Source organism: Phyllostomus discolor, chromosome 6 (assembly GCF_004126475.2).
Source record: "Phyllostomus discolor isolate MPI-MPIP mPhyDis1 chromosome 6, mPhyDis1.pri.v3, whole genome shotgun sequence".
Lineage (NCBI taxonomy): Eukaryota > Metazoa > Chordata > Mammalia > Chiroptera > Phyllostomidae > Phyllostomus > Phyllostomus discolor.
The window spans coordinates 108139039-108155493 of NC_040908.2; positions in this window are offsets into that span (position 1 = coordinate 108139039).

A 16455-nucleotide genomic window follows, 5' to 3' on the forward strand; every position below is an offset into this window, starting at 1 on the left:
TAGTATGGACATTTTGATGGTATTAATTCTTCGAATCCATGAACACGGTATATGTTTCCATTTGTGTGTTGCTTCCTTGATTTCTTTCCTCAGTGTTATGTAGTTTTCTGAATACAGGTCTTTTACCTCTTTGGTTAGGTTTATTCCTAGGTATTTTATTTTTATTTTTGCTATTTCAAATGGGATTTTTTTTCTCGATTTCTGCTTCTGCTGTTTCATTGTTGGTGTACAGAAATGCCTTTGATTTCTGGATATTGACTTTGTATCCCGCTGTTTTGCCAAATTCATTTATTAGGTCAAGCAGTTTGTTGGTGGAGTCTATAGGATTTTCTATGTACACTATCATGTCATCTGCAAACAGTGAGAGTTTTGTTTCCTCCTTTCCAATTTGGATGCCTTTTATTTCTTTTTCTTGTCTGATTGCTGTGGCTAAAACTTCTAGTACTATATTGAATAGAAGTGGTGAAAGTGGACATTCTTGTCTTGTTCCTGATCTTAGAGGAAAAGATTTTAATTTTTGCCCATTAAGTATGATGTTGGCTGTAGGTCTCTCATATGTGGCCTTTATTATGTTGAGGAATGCTCCCTCTAGTCCCACTTTGCTGAGTGTTTTTATCATGAATGGGTGCTGTACCTTATCAAATGCTTTTTCTGCATCTATTGATATGATCATGTGGTTTTTGTCTTTGCTTTTGTTTATGTTATGTATTACATTTGCCAATTTGTGAATATTGTACCATCCTTGCATCCTTGGAATGAATCCCACTTGGTCATGGTGTTTGATCTTTTTAATGTATTGTTGGATGTGGTTTGCCAGTATTTTGTTGAGGATTTTAGTGTCAATATTCATCAGTGATATTGGCCTGAAGTTTTCTGTTTTGGAATTAGGATGATGTTGGCCTCATAAAAACAGTTTAGGAGACTCCCATCTTTTTGGATTTTTTGGAGTAGTCTGTGAAGGATAGGGGTTAGCTCTTCCTTAAATGCTTTGTAGAATTCTCCTGTGAAACCATCTGGTCCAGGGCTTTTGTGGGTTGGGAGTTTTTTGATTACTGCTTCAATCTCTTTTGCTGTTATTGTTCTGTTCAGGCTTTCTGCTTCCTTTTTCACTGAGTTTTGGAAGATTATATTTTTCTAGAAATTTGTCTATTTCACCTAGGTTTTCAAATTTCTTGGCATACAGTTCTTCATAGTAATTTCTTACAATCCTTTGTATTTCTGTGGTATCTGTCATAATCTCTCCTCTTTCATTTCTGATTGTGATTATTTGGGTCTTCTCTCTTTTTTTTTCGATGAGTCTGCTTAAAGGCTTGTCAATTTTGTTTATCTTTTCAAAGAACCAGCTCTTGGATTCATTGATCTTTAGAATTGTGCTTTTAGTCTCTATGTCACTTAATTCTGCTCTGATCTTGGTTATTTCCTTCCTTCTACTTGTTCTAGGCTGTCTTTGTTGTTGTTCTCGAGTTCTTGTAGACGTAGGGTTAGGTTGTTTGTTTGAAATGTTTCTAACTTTTTTAGGTGGGCCTGTATCACTATGAACTTCCCCCTCAAGACTGCCTTGGCTGTGTCCCATAAGTTTTGGGTTGTTGTGAGTTCGTTTTCATTTATTTCCAGAAACCGTTTGATTTCTTCCCTAATTTCATTCTTGACCCATTCATTGTTTAATAGCATGCTGTTTAATCTCCATGATTTTGAGTGTTTTGGGGTTTTTTCCTTCAGGTTGGTTTCTAGCTTCAGTCCCTTGTGATCCGAGAAAATGTTTGGTATGATTTCAATTTTCTTGAAATTGTTGAGGCTTGTTTTGTGTCCTATCATGTGGTCTATCTTTAAAAATGTTCTGTGTACATTTGGAACAGACAATTCTCCAAGGAGGACATACAGAAAATCCAAAGACACATGAAGCGATGTTCAATATCGCTAGCCATCAGAGAGATGCAGATTAAAACCACAATGAGATACCACTTCACACCAGTCAGAATGGCCATCATAAACAAAGCAACAAACAACAAGTGTTGGAGAGGATGTGGAGAAACGGGGTCCCTAGTGCACTGTTGGTGGGACTGCAGACTGGTACAACCATTATGGAAAGCAGTTTGGAACTTCCTCAGAAAACTAAAAATGGATCTGCCTTTTGACCCAGCAATTCCATTGCTGGGACTCTATCCTAAGAACACTAAAACACCAATACAAAAGAACCTTTGCACCCCGATGTTCATAGCAGCACAATTTACAATAGCTAGGTGCTGGAAGCAACCTAGATGCCCATCAGTAAATGAATGGATCAAAAAACTATGGTACATTTACACAATGGAATTCTATGCAGCAGAAAGAAAGAAGGAGCTCATACCCTTTGCAACAGCATGGATGGAGCTGGAAAGCATTATGCTAAGTGAAACAAGCCAGGCAGTGAAAGACAAATACCACATTATATCACCTTTAACAGGAATCTAAACAACAAAACAATACAAAACAAAAAACTAGCAAAATATAACCAAAGACACTGAAATAGGGGATAGTCTGACAGTGGCCAGAGGGGAGAGAAGAGAGAATTTCAGGGGGGAATGGGTAGGGATTACAGGAACAAATTTGGAGGACACATGGACAAAAACTAGGGGTGGGGGGTAATGGGGGGAAGGGGGGAGGGTTGGGTGGAGGGGCTGGAACGGGAGTAGGGGGGAGAAAACTGTACTTGAACAATGATTGAAATAAAAAAAAAAGAAAAAATGTTCTGTGTACATTTGAAAGGAATGTGTATTTGGCTTCTTTGGGATGGAGGGCTCTGTATATATCAGTTAAGTCCATTTCATCTAGGGTATTGTTTAATGCCACAATATCTTTGTTGATATTTTGTTTGGAGATCTGTCCATTTTTGATAGTGGGGTTTTAAAATCCCATACTATAATTGTGTTGCTGTCCATATCTTTCTTGAAGTCCTCTAAGATTTTCTTTATGTATTTCGGTGCTCCCATGTTGGGTGCATATATGTTTATAATATTTATGTCTTCTTAGTGGATTCTTCCCTTGAGTATTATGAAGTGACCTTCTGGGTCTCTCTTTATGGACCTTTTTTGGAAGTCTATTTTGTCTGATATGAGTACTGCTACTCCAGCTTTTTTTTTCCTGTCCATTTGCTTGGAAAATTTGTTTCCAGCCCTTCATGTTCGGCCTATGTAGATCTTTTTTCCTGAGGTGGGTCTCTTGTAGACAGCATATGTGTGGGTAATGTTTTCTTATCCATTCATCTATTCTATGTCTTTTGATTGGAGCATTTAATCCATTTACATTTAAGGTTATTATTGATAGGTACTTATTCATTGCCTTTTATGTACATGTGTTCCTCTCTCTCTCTCTCTCTCTCTTTCCCTTCCTTTCCTTAAAGCAGTCCCTCAAGAATCTCTTGCAGAGCTGGTTTGGTGGAGGTGTATTCTTTTAGACTTCTTTTGTCTGGGAAACTTCTTATTTGGCCTTCTGTCTTGACTGAGAGCCTTGCTGGGTAAAGTAGCCTTCTATCTTGACTGAGAGCCTTGCTGGGTAATGCAGACCTCTGGTTCTCATTACTTGGAGTATTTCTTGCATTCTCTTCTGGCTTGAAGTGTTTCCATTGAGAAGTCAACTGGTAGCCTTATTGGGGCTCCCTTGTATGTTACTTCCTGTTTCTCCCTCGCTGCCTTTAAGATTCTCTCTTTGTCTTGAAGTTTTGCCATTTTAATTATGATGTGTCTTGAGGTGGGCCTCTTTGGGTTACTCTTGATTGGGAGTCTCTGTGTTTCTTGGATTTGTGTGGCTTTTTCTCTCATCAAATTAGGGAAGTTTTCCTTCATTACTTTTTCAACTAGATTTTCTATCCCTTGCTCTTCTTCTTCTCCTGATATCCCCATTACATGGATATTATTACGTTTCATATTGTCTTGCATTTCTCTTAATCCCTCTTCATTCTTTCTGAGCCTCTTTTCCTTTTCTTGCTCTTTCTGGGTGTTCTTTTCTACTTTGTCCTCCAGGTCGCTAATCCGGTCTTCTGCTTCATCAGTTCTGCTTTTCATTCCTTCTCCTGTGTTCCTCAGTTCAGAAATTGTATTCTTCATTTCCTCTTGGCTGTTGTTGATAGTTTCTATTTCCTTTTACATGTTTATATCGTTTTCAGTGAGATCGTTGTAGCTTCCCTGTAGTTTCTGGTAGCTCATTGTGAGCTCATTGAGCTTCCTGATAATCAGTGTTTTGAACTCAATATGTGATAGTTGAGCTGCCTCTATTTCATTTAGCATTTTTTCAGAGGCTCTCTCCTTTTTCTTCATTTGGGGATTGTTTCTTTGTCTTCTTATTGTTCGTGAGACTCTTCTTGTTAGCCTCTGTTTCTTAAATTGATCTGTTCTTGTTCCCTGTGAATATGGTGTGAACTTCTGTGGTAGAATACCTGTGAGATTCAGTGGTGCAGTCTCCTTCGTGTATCCTGGTATTCACAGCTTCCCCCTAGTCATTTGTGATTAGTTGGAGGAGTAAGGCAAAATGGTTTAAGATAGCAAGACAGTATTCTATTATATTTACATTAGCAGCCAGTAGAGAAGAGATGGGATATCATTTGGCTACTTATAGTGTTAACCGTGATCTTCCACCCCACTAGCCACATTTTAGAAAGGATGGAGAGAAGATAAGGCTCTTATTGGGGACAAGAGGATTGTTAGTTGGATCTAGAAAACTGTGAGGCTGTGGGATGTCAGATTCTGAGGCAGGGTTGGAATAAAGATTAGTAAATAGGAGTAGTGTGTAAAAGAATAGAGACAACCTCCACAATAATGTAGTTCAGGAAATTGCGAAGTGGGCTGAGATCAGGGAGGGGTGTTGAGTAGTATTTACAGTTGTATGAATTAGGTCTTATTTACAGTTATATTAAAGCAACAATCATGTGGCAGAATCTATGGGATCTAGGTAACAAGAATAAGGAGTATAGAGCCTTGAGAGGTGTACTAATGGAACACAAATGAAAGATAGTAAATTATCAACACACTGTGACTGAGATAACAGGGGCAACCTATCAAACGATAGTATAACCAGCCAAACAAAGAAGATTATACAGAAAGAAAAAGAATACCAAAATACTATTAAAATAAAAAATGTCAGAAAAGTGAGAAAAAGATAATACAAATTTGCAGTAACTTGCAAGCTCAAAAAAAAAAGGAAAAAAGAAGATGGAGTGCTGGAGACATAAATTTGGAGTGGAAGGAATAATACTAGGATGAATGGAAGAGAAACATAAGGGATTGAGAGATATAAAAATAAGAAGAATTGAAAAATAAAAAGTCACTTAAAAACAAGATAAAATCAAACAATCAACCAACAACATCCAAAAAAAAAAGACAAAAAAAAAAACCCTCTTGTTGGTTTCTAACTGTCCAGACCAGTTTTTCTGGTCTTGCTGGCTTCAGCAGGCTGAGGGGCGTTTGAAATGCTTATCACTCTTCCCAGTCAAAACTCAGTAAGTAGGGTACTGTCCCCAGAGCCAGCAGGGCACTCTCCCCAGAGCCAATTTGACTTTCCCCTACAGGACCCTGGGCCCTCCCGAGCACGCTCTCTGGAGCTCACTGCCACAGTCTCCCAGGCTCCAGGCCGAAGAGCTCCTGCATCTTTTCTGGGTTCACGTTGCAAGCTCCGGGGATCGCAAGGAGATGCGCCCTTCCCCCAAATTTCACCATGGTGGGCCCTATGTTCTCAGGAAGCACTCACATCTTTTCTGGATTCATGGTGCAAGCTCTGGGGATTGTGAAGGGGCACAAACTTCCACCAATTTCTCCGTTTCAGGCTCTAGTACCCCCCGAAGCGCCAGGTCCCTTTCGGGTTCACAGCGTGAGAGTCAGGAATCTCGGAGGGGCTCCGCGCTTCCTGGAGCTTCCCCAAGTTCACCACCGCAGGCTCCAGAAACCCAAGAACTCCCGTGCCCTTTCCTTGTTCAGGACTGTGAGGTCTGGGTTTTCCACAGATGCACACTCCCACCGGGCTGGGGGCTCATGCGCTCGTGCAGACCGCCCCTGGTCATGCAGGCTGGAGGCACTCACCCCTCCCAAGGCTATGGGTAGGTGCTCACAGCCCCTGCGCAATTGTCTCCCAGTTCTGTGCCTTGTCTCCCTGTGCCTTCAAGCAACAAGTTCTCCCCTGGAGTTGCTCAACCCCTTTTGTCCAGGGAGGAAGCAGTGACTCTGCTCTCCCAGGTGACCTGAGGCAGGCCCAGGAGCACCGGGCCTGGGGGCTGTAAACCCCTGGTTCCTGCGCTGATCCCTGGGTCCCTGTTGTCCTGAAGCAGTGTCCTTACCATCTGGTTTTTCAATGTCCGCTATAATTTTTGATGTCCTGTTTTCAAAAATGTTTCGGTAACCTAGGCCACTTGCTCTGTTCCTCCGCCGATCTTGAGTTTCTCTCCCCTGCACAGAGGAAGAGAATCATGCTCCCTTAAGGAAAGCCGCCATCTTTGAACTGAGAGGCAATTATTTCTTAAAACACAAAAAACAGTGAATATACAGAATAACATGATAACTTGGAAATTCTCTTCTTCACAACTTCTCTTTAAAAGACAACATTGAGAGAGAAAAGGAAAAAGCAACCCACAGGTGGAAACAAGATAATATGTATTATTATATATAATATAGTATTAATATAATATAGTATTAATGATATAATATAATATAATTTATTATATATTGTATTATATATATCCTGAAAGAATCATATCCAGAATACATACAAAAACATACAAACTGGCCCTGGCCTAGTGGTTCAGCTGGTTAGAACATCGTGCGGATACGCCAAGGTTGTGGTTTGATCCCCAATAAGGGCACATAAAAGACTCAACCTATGAATGCATAAATAAGTGGAACAGCAAACCAATGTTTCTCTCTGTCTCTGTCTCCAATTTCTCTTTCTCTCTCCATTCCTCTCTAAAATTAAAAAAAAATTATTTAAAAGAACCATAAACAACTTAGCTTCATGTCTTGTGGAACAAATTTCTGAAAGACCTCTGCTTCAGGAAGGTGGGAGAGGATAATGGGGGGAGGGGGAAGGGTTTTCAGGAACAAGTATAAAGGACACATGGGCAAAAAATCTCAAAGCGGGAGAGGATCAAGGGTAGGAAGTAGGGATGGCTAGGGTGGGGGGAAAATGGAGACAACTTTATTTCAACAACAATTTTTAAAAAGTTAAAAAATAAACATAATGCAACCTAAAAAATAAAAAATAAATAAAAGACCTCTGCTTCATACTACAACTGTGTTTTTTAAAAGTGGTTAAACATGTATTGTACATCCTGCCAGTACTGGACTAAGGATAGGGAGTACAAAATACAATGCTGCTCTGACTTTATTTGATATAATGGGCTCCAGCTCAACAGCAGCTGTTTCCCAAGACTAATGTTTTAAGAAATAAGCTACTAAATAGAAAAAAATAATTATAGAACAGAAAATCAGCAGTAATTGATCAAAATTTATGCAAAGAATGTCTATATTATGAAATACCTGGTTATAATGAAAATGTTTCAGAGGAAATAAAATCCATAGGGAGAACTTGGCAAAGCATTAGCAATCCTATGTTTTACAAAATAGAGAAACAAAACAACATGCGTGGAAAGGAAAATTATGATCAATTAGAATTTATTGCATCCTGATTATATTTCAGGCCGTCCGGTAAGAGTTTTGAAACTACTATCTAATTTAATTCTCACTAAACCACTCTGAGGTGGATATCATTATTATTTCCATTTTACAAATGAGGACTCTCAGACTCAGAGACATTAAATAATTTTCACAAAGCTGCAGAACTAGTACATAATGGAGTTGGCATTTGAACCATGCTTTTAAACATGTTTGACAGATGTTTGGATCCGTTTTGAAAAATTCTGTTAACATGTAGAGTATTTCTTAGGGTTATATTAAGATGCCTACAACATCACATGTTAAAAAAAACTTAAGCACCAGAAAGCCTAGTTAGTAGATTAGCTTTAAGAGGGCACCTAAGACCCAGCTCAGAAATTTCTCCCTAACCAGCATCTCACCCCACCACTCCCATCCTCAGGATTACTTCATGATCCATTTAGGGGAGGCAGCTTCCCTTTAATAGCCTTTCTTGAGGTTCTGAACAATGGCCACCAACAGCTCATTGCCACAAATTTAGTAACTACCCCTAAATATAAAGGAGGATCGGAAATGCAGTCTTTCATTCTAGGTGGCAATGTGCCCAGCTCAAAAAGCCAAGTTCTGTTACCAAGGAAGAAAGTGAGAATTGATGTTGGGAAAGGAGTATAATTATCGCTGCCAAAAATATCTGCAAATTGTGACCTCCTGCCCCCACTTATATTGACATATAATTGACATACAATATTGTATTAGCTTTAGGTGCACAGCATGATGATTTGACATATGTGTGTATTATGAGATGATTACCACAATACATTTAGTTAACATCTGTCACCTCACATAGTTTCAATTTCTTTTTCTCGTGATGATAACTTTTAAGACCTATTATTTTAGCTACTTTCAAGTATATGATACAGTATTATTAATTTTAGTCATCATAGTGTATGAGGGAGGGACCAAAAAAAAACCGGAATTATCTTCTAGAGGGCAGGCCCCTTGTAGTACAGGCTTCCCCCACTAGGTGAGTGTCCTAGGAACCCATCTGTGGATTCAGTGTAATAGCTGACGTTGATATGAGAGGCTGCCTTTGGCCTCAGTGAATTTTTTTGAAGACATTCATCGTGTTTGCCCACTTTATGATGGGTGATTTACAAGTGCCACTGCCCACAACTCACTGAGTGTTCACCAGTTTTTCACCAAAAAATGGTATGACCCCACCCCCATGGCTCACCCTCCCTATTCACCCGATCTTTACCTGAGTGACTTTTTTTTAAGTCCACCAGATGAAAAAAGCCCTCAAAATGGAAACACTTTAGACATGTGGAAGAGGGAAACAAAAAATGGCAGAAGCTCTAAAAGGCATCAACATTGAAGAGTTCAAAAACTGCTTTGAGCAGTGGAAAAAATGTCTCAATAGGTATATTGCATCAAATGGAGAGCACTTTGAAGGTGACAAAAGTTTCAACTTGTAAGAGTAAAGACACCATTTTTTATAAATGAATTCTAGGAGTTTTTAAGGGTTTCCCCTTGCATGCAAATGCAAATTGATTTAAACATTTATATCTTATCCAAAATCCATAACATTAAAGCTACTCTTTGAACTAATTACATGCAATAAAACCTTAAATAATTGAAATAATCAAGTGGGAAGTTGTATTTAGTTCTTTGTTTTAAGATTTACCAACAACCATTTTCATTTCAGCCCTTAAAAACATAGCATTGATTATTGCTTTAGTATATAGATTCTAGTGAACACAATCAATATTACTCATGGAGTTCCCTGAAGTGCTGGTGTCAGTCACTGTAGTTATCATTGATTTGTATACATTTCTCTGAATTTGTTTGATAAACACCTTTAAAAAGTATTTCTTGAAACTGTGCTAGATGCTCAGAAGGGATTAAAAGAAAATAAAGCATTTTCTGTCATTCAAAGGAACTTAAAATCTAGAAATATATACATTCTTAATATGTGTTTTTGTTTTGAAATTATCTCAAATTACAAAAGTCTTTAGCACAGGAGTAATTTTTGTCCCGAGCTTTTGAAACTAACTTTTTAACATGATCCTCTTAATACCTCTGAATACTTTTGTGTATATTTCCTATAAACAAGGACAGTCTTCTACATAACCATAACAAAACCATTAAAATCAGAATATTAAATATTGGAATATTACTATCAAAGAATCATCAGATGCCATTAAAGATTCATTAACTGTTCCAATACTCTCTTTACTATCAAAATGGTCCAGCTCAGAATCATCTTTTCAGTGCAGTTTTCATGTTAGTCTTCTTTAATCTTCCCAGTTTTTCTGACTTTCCTGTGATTTCAATAATTTTGACGCTTACGGGCCAACCATCCTGTAGCACTTCCTTCAACCTGGGGTCATTTGACATTTCCGCAAAATTAGATTCAAGTAATTTGTTTTCTGCAGAAATATTATGGCAATGATGCTGAGTGCATCCTGTCTAGTGGTAGATACACATAATTCTGATTTGTCCAATTAATGGTGATGTGTTCTTTAATTGCTTGATTGGGGTGGTATTTGCCAGGCTTCTATACCATAAAATTATACGTTTTTCTTTTTGTAATTAGTACATATTTTGAGTAGAAACAGTTTGTTTATATCTTAATATGCCTTGTTAAACTTTCAACTTATGCATGCATGGTGCCTATATGTATGTCAGTATAAACCCTTAGAGTCTTATTTATTCAACTGGTTTCCATATCTTACTATCATTTTTTATTCTGTTGCTCATACTGTCCCAGATTTGGTTTATAATAGCTCATTTTATTTGGTCTCTGTATCTTTTTGACATATCTCCATCATTTCTTGGGCACTTCTTTCTTTCTAGCAGAGCAGGATGTTCCAGACTGATTATGTACTTTCCCTTCCCCAAACCTGGAACCAGTTATTTCTCCATTAACTCCTTGTGTTTTTTATTGGAGAATAGTATTTATAAACCAAGGTCTGGGTGCTAAATGTGTCCACTTCTACTGAGTTGTTGCTGTCCCTAGGTTCTCTCAATAGGCAGAGCTAGAGAATGAACAGATAGATACAAATAAAAGGATATAGATATATACACATACATGCATGTTCACAATTATATCTATATTTATCTCTGTATCTACCTATACATTGGATATTGCAAGTCTACACTGATATCTCAAGTTCAGTCCAACACCACAGGTTCACTCTAGTTTTCTCTCTTGCCATACTTTACCTTCCTTTTCTGAAATCAATTTGGCTCACATTATCCTTAATATATTTATTTTTCCAAGGCCCAGGAATGAAATCTTCCATTACCATTGCCCACTTTGCCTTCTTGCAGATTCCCTCCTCTTCCTGCTTGAGTTCTGTCCGACACACTTCCCTGAGATACTTCTACTCCCTGTGTTGACACTCTTCTCACTCCACTTCCCTCCTCACTCCCCTCAGACCATATGCTTGGGCTGTATTGTACAGGGATGGGGAATAGGCAACCTATTGGCAAAGAGGGGTGGGCAGGTGAGCTAGGGCTCCCAGCATTTCTCTGAGAACCATTAATTCCAACTCTCAGCATGTGGGGAGTCCAACACTCTGGAAGGGACCTCCCCCCTACTCTTGGGCTCTGATATGATCACTATAGCACCCTCCTATAAATATGCCCTCCTTACCCGCCTGACTCCCCACTCTGTGCCACCATGGCCTCCCTCCCACCACAGACACCTACTAGTAGCTCCACCAAATGGTTTTTGGACTGAATTATTTAGGAATGAAAAAGAAGATAAAGAAAAGAAAAGGAAGAAACAAGAAAGAAAGTAAAGTAGGGAGGAGAAGAGTGAAAAAGAAGCTAAAGAGCTGGGAAAAAAAGGAAGATATAGATTTTGGGAAAAAAAATAAGAGTCATAAATTTCAAAGAGACCTTGAGAGTTCATAGTCTAGAGATTCCTGAGTCTGGTTAAATATTGGAATCACCTGGACAACTTTTTAAAAACTAAGATCATGAATGTCCTGGTGAAGAGGCTGTTATTTAGCCAGATCCCCTGATGTCCTAGTAATGGTTTGTTCTAATGCACATTTGTTTTCAAACTCTTCTAGCAGGCACCACGATGTCCTCCAGTTTCAGGGGAGGATGTGTGTGTGTGCACATGTGTGTGCGTGTGTGTAAATAAAAGAGGTGAGGGGGGTCCACCTAATAAAACTCTCCCACTTCCACTTCTACCAGGGCAGAATGAGTTCCAGGTATATTTTCTGTATTTGGACTCCATGCAGTGCTCCATTAAAATGCTTTTCTGGCTTTGAAATAATGAGAAAGCATTGCACTACATTATTTTACTTCTCTTAATCACTTCCTTTGGCCTTTACTATAATCAAAGAAAATTCTGGAAATAAGCAACTCTTTTAAAAATATAAGCATTCTTCAGCACAACATAAATTACTCCAACTGTCAATCTAATTTAATGTGGTATCTGGTGATACATATCGTTTCATAATATTTTTACATAGTCACTAAGCTCATTCTTTTGTACAAAGGGCAAATTGAAAAATAACTCATGCTTTCTAAAACAAACCTGATACTGTGTTCAATATACTAAATAAATCATAAAAATCATTATAACTATAGCTATTTTTTACCCCTTTGGTGAAGTACAGTGAAATATGTATATGTAGCTTTTCATATCACATTAACGAATATTTTCATGTGCCTTCTATATGTTCGGCACCGTGAAAAATAAGAGGTAGTCCAGCCCTAAGGAATAGTTCATACTTTATTCAGAGAGATACAAAAAACAAAAATAATGCAACACTATTGGGACAAGTATGAAGATAAAAGAGACTACTATGGAGCCCAGACTAGGGGCATATAGTCCAGTCTAGGGGTTTTAGAAAAGGCTTTGTACAGGACATGAGTTTTGAGCCACAAAGCTTATTCCCACTGCTCATATGTGGCCAGGATGAACTTCAGCATATCAATTTCTACATGAAGCTCATTTACTGCTTTGGCTCTAATGCAAGATACAGCAAATGTGCTTAGATATATTTTAGACGTAGCAAGCTCTATGCTTCTTAAATAGGTGTGAGTAGGCAGGGTCTGAACATGACATCATTCACTCCTTTCTCCACACCTAATTTAATGGACATTAATGGTTTTGTTTTTGTTTTTGTATGTTTTAATGTCTTCTCATGTAAATATTTGAGAAGTAGCCTGCTATGGGACAAGGTGAACAAGAGTTGAAGATAATCTAGGTAGTGAGAACTGAATCTACTACTTGTGAGTAATATGATGGGCAATTCATGTTTGCTTTTACAGTTGCTTTATTTGTAAAATTGGTGTGAACACATCTTTCCAGAATCTATGTGTGATGAATTAGGCAATGCAAGATCATGTCTTTGTTATGTTTAATATAGCACTTCATAGACATTAATTCTGATGATAAGATGTATTTTTTCAGCCCTGGCTGGTGTGGCTCAGTGAATTGAATGCTGGCGTGTGAACCAAAGGGTCACTGGTTCCATTCCCTGTCAGGGCATATGCCTGGGTTGCAGACCAGGTCCCCAGTAGGGGGTGCATGAGAAGCAACCACAAGTTGCTGTTTCTCTCTTTCTCTTTCTCCCTCCCTTGTCCTCTCTCTAAAAATAAATAAATAAACTCTTTAAAAAAGAAAAAGATGTATCCTTTCATCATCTTCAAGTAATGGATCTCTGCTCCCCCCATCCCACACCAAAGGATAACAAGTTGGTACTAAGTGATAGTGTAATATGTACTTCCTGGTAAATGATAAGTGGTCAATCTGTGTAAGTTCTATCTACAAAAAGTACTGCAGATCTACTATTATGCTTCCAATATGAAATGTGTGTGAGAGATGGACCAATGTTGATGAATTAATCAGCATTCTATGAATTTGTGTCAATCATTTCAGAGTTTACGAAAGAAAGAAAAACACATATTTGGTTATTGGCAAGTTCTCATTGGAACATGATTAGTACATAAAATAGATGCATGGCTGCCTACACATGGGCTAGAGCCTTGCTCCTTAATGTCAGGTCTAGAACTTTAGATATACATATACAGAGAAGAGAGTAGGATAGTATATTTGTGTAGCTGAGTGACAGACCAGATGTAAAATTCAAAAGAATTAAAATTATGCTGTCAACAGTTGCAAAGTAATTTGGTAAGAGCAGAAAAACTGAATTTAGGAATAAAACTTTCAAATTCAAACAACCTGTTAAAATATACTTTTTAAATAGTTCTCTTATTCATTCAATAGATTTTTTTATTGAGAACTTTAAATGGTCCAGGTACAATATAGATTAACACCTTGATATCAATTTGGTTTCATGTCATTTACTAGTGTATAGGTTTTATTTTTTAAACAATCAATTCCCATATTTTGGTTTCTAAATGTCACTCTTCACTAAATGGAACAAGCACTAGTTGGAGAAATGGTTGACTATAGAACTGGAGCGGGGAAACTACAAAATGATCCTAGAACATGTTTTGGTGCTAGCAGGTAAGGAGGCGCCTGAAGGATGATGGGACAGGTCAAAAGGACACAGTCACCCATTTTAAGTGGCTACCCTAGGCCGAATACAGAAACATCAGGGCACCAAAATGACAATGATCAGAAAAGATTATAACTCATTTTTAAAAAATATTTTATTCATTTATTTTTAGAGTTGGGAAGGGAGGGAGAAAGAGAGAGAGAGAAACATCAATGCGTGATTGCCTCTCATGTGGGGACCCAGCCCACAAACCAGGCATGTGCCCTGACTAGGAATCGAACCTGCGATGCTTTGGTTCGCTGCCCATGCTGAATCCACTGAGCTATGCCAGCCAGGAGGATTATAACTCTTAAATAAAGTAATTCATGAATCTTCTCTGACACAAGTGAATTATGTGGATATATTGGAAAAATGAAAGTTGTTTCCACTAGAAAACCATCAAGTGCATTTATAAGGAATGAGGGATTAGTAAATCACAGCTTGTAAACCACCATCACAGTAATTGATTCAGGCAAAATGTATCAATAGGTGGACAGAGCAGTGAAAGAATCAGTAAATTTGAAGATAGTTCAATAAAAATTATTCAAACTTAAACATGAAGAGGAAAAAAAGAGTGAAAAAGCAAACAGAATCATCTGAGTTGTAAAACAATACCGAGTGGTTTAATGTACACATAATTAGAATCTCAGGAATAGTTGAGACAGTGAGATAGAAGAAATATTTACTGAATTAAAGGACAAGACTTATTCAAATACAGTGAAAGACAATAAGCCACAGTTCCAGAAGCCTCAGAGAAACCCAAGAAGCAGGATAAATACAGGCAATTATATTTTTTTCAGGTTTTTTCTGGCAGCTGATTTCTAGTTTCATACCATTATTATCAGAGAAGATGCTGGTAGACAATTGTATTTTAAAGAGATTTTAAAACTTAAAGTCTTTTATGTTTCCCCACATTGTTACCATGTCTACTCATGGTTTTGTTTTGTTCTTGTCAAATGTATATATGCATTTTGACTCAAAAGTCCATCTGACATCATACTCCTTCTACCAGAAGAACTCTCTTTAAAATGTCTTTTAATTCATGTATGCTGGAAGTAATTTATCTTGGCAATCGCTGTTTGAAAAAGCTTGCTTTCCTATTTAAAAGATGTTTTCATTGAGCATAACTCTGGGTGGAGTGTCATTGTCATTATCTTTCTGTGCATTGAACAAGCATGTCCACTGACCTCTGGCCACGTAGTTTCCAAGAGAAGTCTGCCTACGTTCCACCTTTGTTTCCTAGTGTGTCGTGTTTCTTTTTACTCTGCTCGACTTCAAGATTTCCTTCTTATCTTTGTTTTTCAGCTATTCAGCTACACATTGTGAATGGTGTTTTCTTCATATTTATCCTGGAATTCTAAAATTAATAAAGTAGATAATACTTTGCAAGTCATTTTATGAGGCCAGCATTATCCTGATAGCAAAACCAGATATACTTAAAAACCCCCAAACCATAGGCTAATACCCCTCATAAATGTTAAGAAAAATATGTTTAAAAAATTAACAATGAAATCAGAAGTATAGTTTTAAAAAGGACAATATATCATGACTAAATCGAGATTTACCCTAGTAACTCAAGATTAGTTCAACATTTCAAAATCAATCAGTACATTTTTATAGTCTCAACAGACTATAAAAAATACAATTTATATGATCATATCATTAAATGCAGAAAGAGCATTTGACAAAATTCAAGATACTTTTAAGATGAAAAATAACTAGATATATGACTGAGTTTTTAATTTGTGAGTGAACCTTGTTACTTCTTTCTCTCAAGAAATTTGTTCATTTAATCTGTTGTAATTTATTGGCACAAAATATTCAAAAATATTTTCTTACTATTTAATGTCAGAAGAATCTGTAGTTATGGCCCCTCTTTCACTTCTGACATTATTAAATTGTGCTGCTTTTGGCTTTGGTCAGTGTGACTAGTCATTTATCACATTTATTAAACTGACAATAAGCAGCTGTTAGTTTTACTGTTTTTTCTATTTTATTTAATTTTAATTGTAATCATTCTGCTCTTGGCCTTATTGTTTGTTTCCAGGTCTTACTTTGGATTTAACTTGTTCTTAAAAAATGTTTTTGAAAGCTGAAATTTAGGCAATTAATATGAGACAATTATTCTTATTTTAAAGAATTTATGCCAGCAATTTTCTATCTTTTCCAGTTCATGGCACACATAAACTATTGCTAAAATTCTGCAGCACACCATTAAATATATTATATTTTTTGGCAACCTAACAAAAAAATTAGGTATAATTTTGGTTTATTCACACCAATTTCTATTGTTGTGTTGGCTCTTGTCATTTTTTTAT